General features: G+C 54.9%; 1 protein-coding gene across 2 annotated transcripts in view; it reads left to right on the top strand.

The window, feature by feature from the left end:
* Positions 1–9,887: 9,887 nt before the first annotated feature.
* The window catches only part of GULP1 (GULP PTB domain containing engulfment adaptor 1), a 146,985-nt gene continuing 146,359 nt past the window's right edge, over positions 9,888–10,513 (top strand). For both annotated transcript variants that reach the window (XM_054723376.1, XM_054723375.1), the window contains exon 1: positions 9,888–10,106. The gene's annotated coding sequence lies outside the window, so the exon portion shown is untranslated. The remainder of the gene's footprint in view (positions 10,107–10,513) is intronic.

Here is a 10,513-nt window from a genome sequence, read left to right as displayed (position 1 = left end):
AGCCAGGAGGTCATGATCTTATTCCCGGTCAGGGCACACGCTGGGGTTGCAGGCTCAGTCCCCAGTAGGGGGCATGCAGGAGGCAGCCGATCAATGATTCTCTCTCATCATTGATGTTTCTATCTCTCCCTCTCCCTTCCTCTCTCAAATCAATATATATATATATATAATAAATAATATATATATATATTTTAAAAAGGTACATGGGTGAAAAACAAAAAGCTGGCAATGTCTGAATAAACACTATAGATTAGGTAAAGATCAAAACATTTTGGTACCCTTTTTGGAACCTTTTTTGTGTGCCAGTTTAAACGTCCGTTTATGAAATAAGTAGTGGTGATGTAATGTACAGTTATTATAATAACTGTGCTTAATAATACTGCATTGTGCATGTGGCAGCTGCTAGAGAGTAGATTTTAAAAGTTCTTATCACAAGAAAAAAACATGGTATCTCTGTGTGGTGATGGCTGCTAACGAGATTATTAGGGTGGCCAATTCCCAATCTCTACAAACATTATGCAACTGTTATGTTGTCCACCTGAAAACTAATGTAATGCTACATGTCAATTACCCTTCAGTAAATGCCTTAAATTTACATAAATAAAATAATGACAGAGATACATTTTATTTCTGCAAAGAAAAACCTACAATAATAGTTTTGCTTTTGTTTTGTTTTGTTTTGTTTTGTTTAGCTAAAGCTGTGGTTTTCCTTCCATTTTGGCCACATTGACTCAGATACAGTAGAAACCTCAGTTACAGTAGAAACCCCCGTTACCTTATCCAAGTTGGAATGTGTTACCTGTTTCCTTGTGCGGTGCCCTTTATCTTACACCCCTTAGCCGGGCTGCGAAGCGCTTTCATTTAGTGACTCCAGCAATTCCCACGCAGCTCTGCCTCCTGCGGGAGGAACCGCCCTCAGAGAGGTGGTTCTGTCCTGGAGTCACAGCCGCCCGGGCAGAGCGCGGATTCGAACCAGGAGTTTATGGCTCCAAAGTCCAGGCTGCGAAACTCCGCTGGGCTTCTCCCTCCCACAGCCGACAGCGCAAAGTTCACGTTTAGGAACACGAGGTGAAGCTGGTTTCTGTCAATGAAATTCAATCGGTGAGAGACTTCTAGAAACGGTGAGAACGGTTTGTTTTAAATGAGATAAATCCGTGCCCTCGTGTACTTACACGTCATCAATCCTCCCCGATTCCCCGGCCCCGGAAGAAAGACTCCAGTAAGAACAACTTCGTCTGGTGAGTAAGGCCTTGAGGTCCCGGCAGCCTCCGCCTGGATGGGGTATAGCGTTTCAGGCAGGGCATTGTGTTGATGGAGAGGGGTGCTCAATGGAAAGAGGGGTGCTCATTGGAAAGAGGGGCGCTCAATGGAAAGAGGGGTGCTCATTGGGAAGAGGGGTGCTCATTGGAAAGAGGGGTGCTCATTGGAAAGGGGGGTGCTCATTGGAAAGAGGGGTGCTCATTGGAAAGAGGGGTGCTCATTGGGAAGAGGGGTGCTCAATGGAAAGAGGGGTGCTCATTGGAAAGAGGGGTGCTCAATGGAAAGAGGGGTGCTCATTGGAAAGAGGGGTGCTCAATGGAAAGGGGGGTGCTCAATGGAAAGAGGGGTGCTCATTGGGAAGAGGGGTGCTCAATGGAAAGAGGGGTGCTCATTGGGAACAGGGGTGCTCAATGGAAAGAGGGGTGCTCATTGGAAAGAGGGGTGCTCAATGGAAAGAGGGGTGCTCATTGGAAAGAGGTGCTCATTGGAAAGAGGGGTGCTCACTGGAAAGAGGGGTGCTCATTGGAAAGAGGGGTGCTCATTGGGAAGAGGGGTGCTCATTGGGAAGAGGGGTGCTCATTGGAAAGAGGGGTGCTCATTGGGAAGAGGGGTGCTCATTGGGAAGAGGGGTGCTCATTGGAAAGAGGGGTTCTCATTGGAAAGAGGGGTGCTCAATGGAAAGAGGGGCGCTCATTGGGAAGAGGGGCGCTCATTGGGAAGAGGGGTGCTCATTGGGAACAGGGGTGCTCATTGGAAAGGGGGGTGCTCAATGGAAAGAGGGGTGCTCATTGGAAAGGGGGGTGCTCATTGGAAAGAGGGGTGCTCATTGGAAAGAGGGGTGCTCAATGGAAAGAGGGGTGCTCATTGGAAAGAGGGGTGCTCAATGGAAAGAGGGGCGCTCATTGGGAAGAGGGGTGCTCATTGGAAAGGGGGGTGCTCATTGGAAAGAGGGGTGCTCATTGGAAAGAGGGGTGCTCATTGGAAAGAGGGGTGCTCATTGGAAAGAGGGGTGCTCATTGGGAAGCTTCGTTTCTAGGGGAACGCGGTGCCTTCCCGGTGCCCCCGCACAGTGGCCGCTGTGTGTAAGTCTGAAATTGCTTCGGGAGGGTTCGGGTTTGACACGGACAATGTCCTCGCACAGTCACACCCTTGGCAGCCAGCCAGCTCCCACCGGCCGCTGGCCCTTCCTCCTGCGTCCTCAGGTGGCCCGGCTGCCAGACTGACGCTCACCCGGCGTGACGGGCCTGTGTCCCGCAGTCCTCGCCACAGACGGCCTTGTGCCCCAAGGCCATTGCGAGGGCGCTGCGCCCGATGAAGGATGCTCAGTGAGGGACGGCCGTCGCCGGGAGCGTGTGCTGGGGGCCCGGGCCCTGCGCGTCTCCAGCCTGATGCCATTCTCCCAGCGGCGCTGCAGCCGGGCTCGGGTGCGTGCGTGGCTCTGCCGTCCGGCAGCCCCGTCCAGGCCTGGGCGCGTTCTTGCACAGAATCGTGAAGGGCACTTAAGAAATCAACGTTTTAGCGAAAAATCGCAAGCCGTGCTTTTGAAATAAAAAGTTTCTTTTGCCAAAAATAATGTTTTAGACCATCTCCAATATATGGTTTGTTTTCTGCCTCACTGATGACAAATTGCACAGCTCTGTTTGCAGTAACGTTCTGTCTGTCCTGTTCTGTGTTGTAAGTCTGGGAGGGGTCTTTGGTGGACAGAGGAGCTGCTGAACTCCTGGGACTTTTGTGCAAAAATAGCTGCTTTGAGGGAACTTTCCAGGCCCACCTTGGAGACCGACCCCGGCGCTCGCTGGTCTGCCCTGAAGCAGGTCCAAGGTGTCCCTGTGGGCTGTGACGGGCTTCCCCACACGCCACTCACTCCACCCAAGGGGCAGGTGGCTGAAGCCAGGGGTAGACCCTGGCCGGGACTGAGATCTGGTCCCTCATTTCTCCCGGGAAGCGGGCTGTTGCATGCAGGGTGTCGTCTGTGTTCTGTAGTTCTCCTAGGACGGCCCTGCGCTCTCAGCGGTAAGAGGGAGCTGGGGAAATGGCCAAGGAGCCCAGCAGGCGGGGCTCAGTGGCTGAACATTGACCTATGAACCAGGAGGCCACAGTTCCATTCCCGGTCAGGGCACATGTCCGGGTTGTGGGCTCCATCCCCCGTGTGGGGCGTGCAGGAGGCAGCCGATCGATGATTCTCTCTCATCCTGGATGTTTCTATCTTTCTCCCTCTCCCTTCCTCTCTGAAATCAATAAAGATATATTTTTAAAAATGGCTAATGGGCCGCAGGATACATGTGTAATGTAAGCGGACGTGGCAGTCAAGTCCTTTCAGGATGGACGTGCATCTCCTGACGTAGGATCAGAAGGAACACTGGATAATGAAGGAAGTCAGTAAACGGATACAGAAGTTTCGCACGGTCCGAACGGGGAGCTCTGGGGTCCGGGAGAGCGGTGCGATGAGGAGGTTTAACAGGGTGATCCCCCACACACAGTCCCTTTGGAAAAGTCCGCGTGGGAGAACGGGGGAACGTCCGCAGGGGAAAGGGGAAGGGGGCTTGGCCAACAGGTGTCTTAGAACAGCTATGGCCGAGGTACCGACGTTTCATTGCGGGAATACACCGAGAGACAAGGGGACCCCGGCAGCACCTTCGCACAAGTGAGAGCTCCCCCAACGCTGGGCTGCTGGGTCACAGGGGACCCCTACGCGTGTTTGTTAAAGGGACCTCCGTGCTGTTTTCCAGAGCGGCTGTACCAGTCCCCATTCCCACCAGCGGCGAACGGGGGCCCCTCTCCGCACAAGCTCTCCCACACTGCGGTGACTTGTCTTGCTGATGCTAGCCTTTCTCGCAGGTGTGAGGTGGCAGCTCCTTGCAGTTCTGATTTTCATTTCCCTGGTATTTAGTGGAAGTTGAGCTTTTTTTTTTTTTTTTTTCATGTATCTGTTGGCCATTTGTATGTCTTCTTGGGAGGAGTGTCTGTTCAGGTCTCCTGCCCGTGTGTGAAGTGGGTTGTTCTGTTGTGGTTGAGTTGTATGAGTTCTTTATAGAGTTTGGATAGTAATCCCTGTTGAAGGTATTATTTGCAAATACCTTCTTCCATTGGATTTTTGTTTCGTTGGCGGTTTCTTTGGCTGCGCGTACGCTTTTTGGTTTGATGTAGTCCCATCATTTATTTGTGCCTTTCCTTCCCTAACGTTTGGGGGTCAAATTCGTAAATCTTCTCTAAGACCAAGGTCCATAAGATTTAGTGGTTCCTCTGTTTTATCCTATGTAATTTATTGTTTTAGATCTTATATTTAGGTCTTTGATCCATTTTGAGTTAATTTCTGTATATGGGGACAAAGAGTAATCTAGTGTCGTTCTTTTTCATGTGGATTTCCAATTTCCCAGGTACAATTTTTCTGAAGACGTTTTCTTTTCTCCACCGTTATGTTTTTGTGTCCGATAGATTATTGGATAAAGAAGACGTGGCCCATATATACAACAGAATACCAGTCAGCCCTAAGAAAGATGAACTAGTGCCATTTATGACAACATGGATCGACCTTGAGAATATCTTGCTAAGCGAAATGAGTCAGGCAGAAAAGTTAAGAACCCTATGATTTCAGTCACAGGTGAGACAGGAAAACTGAGAGCAACAAATGAACAAACAAACATGCACAGACACAGACCACTGCATGGTGGTTACCAGAGGGAGCGGGTGGGAGGGCAGGGAAGGGTGAGGGGTCAAATGCATAACGACAGAAGGCGACTTCACTTTGGGTGTCAGACACACAAAGCAGTATGAAGGTCATGTATCATAGACTGTACAGCCCGGCCGGGTGGCTCAGTGGTTGAGTACTGACCCATGAACCAGGAGGTTACAGTTCAGTTCCTGGTCAGGACACATGCCTGGGTTGGGGGCTCGATCTCCAGTAGGGGGTGTGCAGGAGTCAGCTGATCAATGATTCTTTCTCATCATTGACGTTTCTTTTCTTTTCTCTCTTTTTTAAAATCCTCTAACCGAGGATATTTTCCCATTGATTTTTAGAGAGAGTGGAAGAGAGAGGGAAAGACAGAGAGAAGTATCGATGTGAGAGAAACACATCCATTGGTTGCCTCCTGCACGTGCCCTGACCAGGGCCCAGGCCGGGGAGGAGCCTGCAACCAAGGTACGTGCCCTTGACCGGAATCAAACCCAGGACCTTTCAGTCTACAGGCCGACCCTCCATCCACTGAGCCACACCGGCCAGGGCTCATCATTGATGTTTTTATCCCTCTCTCCCTCTCCCTTCCTCTCTCGGAAATCAATTAGAAAAAATTAAAAAAGAAATGTACACTTGAAATCTATTCAATCTCATTAAGCAATGTCACCCCAATAAATTTAATAAAAACACAGAAAAAAGAGGAAATAAGTTGACATGAAAAAGTAATAGAAGGCGCCAAGTCTCCTCAGAGTCTAAGTGAACGTACGATGAATGTGAGGAATTTTCAAACAGATCTGAGCGTTTGCCAAGGGCAGAATGAGGCCTATTTGAGAGGTAGTACCTGTCAGGGCCTCCTCCGGGCCTCTCCCTCCCTCAGGCCCTGGCGTGCGCAGTAAATCTGATTTTAAATCTGGTTCCCTTTGGTTTTAGTGTTCTTAAAAACTTGATTCTGACATCTTTGAGATTTGTACACGTCTGAGCCATTTCCCAGAACAGTTCGTATCAAAAGTCAGTTCATAGAAATTGCAGAACAACAGCAAGTTAGAGACATTGTAAGAAAATGTAAAAATGAGGAATCTTTAGCGCTGGATGCAATGATTGGAAAAAGATAGTTATGGGGATTTATGCTTCTCCATTGCTTCATCCATGATGGAGGCATTTTATACAAGTAGTTATACGTTCTTCTCTTTCTGGCAACTGCTAAGTCTCATGGGAAGGGAGGAAAGAACTTAGAGAGAAGACTCTGAAACACCTTCAAGAAATTATTTATTGGCTAATTCAGGGGGAGACAGGAGTGGTAGAGAACCCCTGCTTCAAAGGAGGCTACAGGGTCCTACCTCTGAGAGCCTGGGGGCTGCATAAAAGCCCACATGGTTTCAGCACTGAGTGAGGTGGAAAGGGGGTGGGGAACTTCCCTCCAAAGATGTCAGAGGCGAATGACCTGGAAGTGAGTCCGTGCCGGGCTGTGAGCACTGACCCAGGAACCAGGGTCAATTCCCGGTCAGGGCCCGTGCCCAGGTTGTGGGCCTGATCTCCGTGGGGGCCGTGCAGGAGGCAGCCCATCGATGACTTCCTCTCTCATTGATGTTTTCCTCTCTCTATTCCTCTCCCTTCCTCTCTGAAATAAAATATAATAATATATATAAATAAATATATATTTTTTTAAAAGAAATAAGTGCACTAAGAGATTTTCCATTAATTCATAGTCTCTGCAGCCTGATTTATTCTTTTTTTGAAATTGATTTTTAGAGAGAGAGGAAGGGAGAGGGAGAGAGAGAAACATTGATGTGAGGGGGAAACATCTATCGGCTGCCTCCTGCACGCCCCCTACTAGGGATCCAGCCTGCAACCCAGGCATGTGCTCTGACTGGGAATCGAACTGGCAACCTCTTAGTGCCCGGGAAGACGCCCAATCCACTGAGCCACACTGGCCAGCGCGCAGCCTGACTTACTCTTCTGCTCGGAACTTGTCCACGTGGGGGCGGGGGGTGTAGTGGAGTGGAGGGTGATCTGGGGTTTCCCAAAGTGGGTCCGCAGGTCCCCCCGCCTCACTGATGGAATCTTGGGAGTCTGGCGTTCTCTGTCAGAGCTTTCCATTTTATTTATTGTTTTACTTTTCATGAAGAAGGGTGGAATCCACCAGGCTTTTTAAAATCCTGTGTTAAAAACCCCTATGTTTGTAATCATATCATGAAATCATTTCTTATTCCCGAATATTGAGCTACCGTGTGATTTATTTTATCGTCACACTGACACCAAGCGATCGCCTGAATGGCATCACTTACTTTTTCAGCAGTTGTCTGTGAATTAACTGTTTAACGGTGTTCACCACAGACGAGGTCCAGGCTGTAATAAAGAACGAAAGGGGCCCATGGGGGCGGGGGGGGGGGGGAGGGGACCCCTGTAAGACTGTCAACAGGAGAGATAAATAAATAAATAAATAAATAAATAAGCAGAGCAGCAGGTCAGAGAAGAAGAGAAAAGGAAGGACAGAAGCAATGGCCTCAGATCAGACAGCAGCCCAGGCCGCGCTCTGCGGGGACAGAGAAAAGCAGGGCTCCTAGCGGCGGGGACCCGACCTGGAATTGTAACTCAGGCCAGTGAAGGCCTGCGGCCGGTTAACAGGGACGGAACCACCTGGTTCTAATGGCAAAGGCGCCAGGTGAAACTACAGGAAGAGAGTCAGGCCCGTGGATGGTTGTGGTTCCGGGTGTGTGTTTGTGGCTCGGCCTCGGGCTGAGTTAGCAACAGGCTCACAACTGGTAGCAGCTCTGGGGGAGGCACAGGGCATGCAGACCTCTTGGGAACAGGCTCAAGCGACCCTTAGCGATGCCCATTCTGTCCCACCTTCCCCATTAGCACCGTGGAGGCGCAGAAAGAGCAGCTCGATGGCCCCGTTAATGTTTCCAGAGGAATTATTTCACCGAGCGCCTGCCTGCTGTGCTGAGGGGAAGTCATGGTGAAAGAGGACTCTGCCCGCCTCCTGGTTTCGGGTCCCAGCATTCAGCACCTCCACCCAGGACATTCGGGAAGTCCCCTGAGATTCTCGGCCTCAGTTGCCTTGTATGGAACGTAAGTTGGGCTAGAGCGAGGTGAGCCCTAAACTTAATTTTCATTTCAAAATGGATGACGCTGTATCTTTTTTTAAATGGAAAAAGCATCAGGGAGAAGAAAATGGGTTCAGTGGACAAGGCATTGGGGGAAATTCCCAGTACCACCTTCTTTTTTTAAAAAAACAAACAAACAAACAAACTTTTATTGATTTCAGAGAGGAAAGGAGAGGGAGAAAGAGATAGAAACATCGAAGATGAGAGAGAATCATTGATCGGCTGCCTCCCGCACGGCCCACAATGGGATCCAGCCTGCAACCCTGGCATGTGCCCTGACCAGGAATCGAACCCTGACCTCTTGGTTCATAGGTCAACGCTCTGAGCCACCTCGTCTGGGCTCCAACACCACCTCCTAATTACAGTGGAAGAGTGCGGGCTGGAAGAACCAAGGAGTTGTTGAGTACCTTCTCCCAGGCGGAATGGACACTATTCCGGCTCCGGTACATGTGAGGGTGAGGGCGAACCCCGTTATATGAGCCCCTTTGGCAGGGTGATCACGTGAGTGGCCTAGACTGGAGCAGGAATGACCGAGCAGGGAGTGGGCCTGAGTCTGGCTCCCTGACTGTAACCCTCGAGGCTGCTGCAATGCATCCCATTCGCTGGCCCTGCCCAATGCTCCCCTGACCCACGGAGCTCCACCTCCAGGACAAGACCCAGTCACAGGCTGGGCAGGGTCTCCCACTGTCACCCTCACCCCCACCCTCACCCCCACCCTCACCCTCACCCTCACCCTCACCCCCACCCCCACCCCCACCCTCACCCTCACCCCCACCCTCACCCTCACCCCCACCCTCACCCTCACCCCCACCCCCACTCCCACCCCTACCCCCACCCTCACCCCCACCCTCACCCCCACCCCCACCCCCACCCCTACCCTCACCCCCACCCTCACCCTCACCCCCACCCCCACCCCCACCCTCACCCCCACCCTCACCCCCACCCCCACCCCCACCCTCACCCCCACCCCCACCCCCACTCCCACCCCCACCCCCACCCTCACCCCCACCCCCACCCTCACCCCCACCCTCACCCTCACCCTCACCCCCACCCCCACCCCCACCCCCACCCCCACCCCCACCCCCACCCTCACCCCCACCCTCACCCCCACCCTCACCCCCACCCTCACCCTCACCCTCACAGACAGGCTTCTAGGCGCCCTCTCCCTGCCTCCCTCCCCCCCGGAGGTTTACGGGGTGAGAAAGGCTCAGTGCGGTTCCTGGGGCCGGGGCTCCCCTAACACCTCCGCCGGCCGATGGGCAGGATCTGGTGGTTGAGGCGGTTCTCATTAAAAACAAACAAACAAACAAACAAACAAACAAACAAAACGCCACCAAGTGCAGAGACTGGGCTGCGTTTAGAGAAAAGAAAGGAGGAGCCCCAAAGGGGCGTCTGTGCGGGTGGGGAGCGGCGGTGACCCCCGCGCCCCGCGCCCCGCGCCCCGCGCCCCGGCTCCAGGCTCCAGGCTCCAGGCTCCAGGCTCCAGGCCGGAGGGACGGCGCGTGGGATCGGTTCGCGCTCCTCGGCCGCCTCTCCTCCCGGAGCAGCGGCGGGTTTTCCCCTTCGGGACCCGGAGCGGGAGGGCGGCCGGGCCGGGGAGGAGGCGCCGGAGGAAGCGCGGCCGCGGGGCGGGGGCACCGGGTCGGCGTCGCCGGCGAAGCCCGGGAAGGTGGGGCCTCGCCTCCCGCCGGAGCCGCCCGCGTTCCCCGCCCCGCCCGCCCCTCCGCCCCGCGTCCCCGGGGACCCCGGGCGGGCGCCGCGGGAGTCCGGGCGAGTCCCGCTCCGGCCGAGAGGGGGAGCCACCGGGCCCGGCCCAGCCGCACTCCCAGCCCCGCCGGCCGCCGCCAGCGCCGCCTCGGGCTGCAGCCGCTCGGGCAGCGGAGGGAGCGCGGAGCCGCGGGAGGGGCCGCCGTCAGCCCGCGGGGGAGGCGCGGAAACTTTGCTCGCGGCCCGAGCCCCGGGAGGCCTCGCGGAGCGGAGAGCGGAGCGGAGGTCCCGGAGGTCCCGGCGGGGAGGGCGCCCGGCTCTCCGCGCCCCTGCCCGGCCCGGCCCGGCGTCCGACGAAGGTACGTGGAGACCGCGATCGCCCGGGGTCCCGCTGCAGCCCGGCCGCCCGCGGGGCGCGTGCCGCCTCCTGGGACCCGGCGCCCGGGCCGGAGGGCGGGGGGGGCGCGGGGGGCGCGGGGGGGCGCGCGGACGGCGAGAACCAGGACCTCGTGGCGGCTGCGGGGCCGTCCCCCCGGGCCGGAGGCCGGAGGCCGGAGGCCGGGACCTGTTGACCGCTGTTCGGGGCGGAGGAGGGACGGGGAGCCTCGCTCCCGAGGGGGGGACGCTGCGCCCCGACTCCCGGAGCGGAGCCCCCTCCAGCCTTTGTGGCAACTGGGGCTGCGCGGCGGCGGGGCCGGGGCGGGGGGCATCGCCGGGTCCCGGAGCGGCGCCCGGGCCGGAGGGAAACTTCTCCCGCGGAGCCTCC

This window comes from Eptesicus fuscus, chromosome 11, assembly GCF_027574615.1.
Source record: "Eptesicus fuscus isolate TK198812 chromosome 11, DD_ASM_mEF_20220401, whole genome shotgun sequence".
Taxonomy (NCBI): Eukaryota; Metazoa; Chordata; class Mammalia; order Chiroptera; family Vespertilionidae; genus Eptesicus; species Eptesicus fuscus.
Note: the sequence above shows the minus strand (reverse complement) of the source record. Positions and strands in the feature narration are given on the sequence as shown.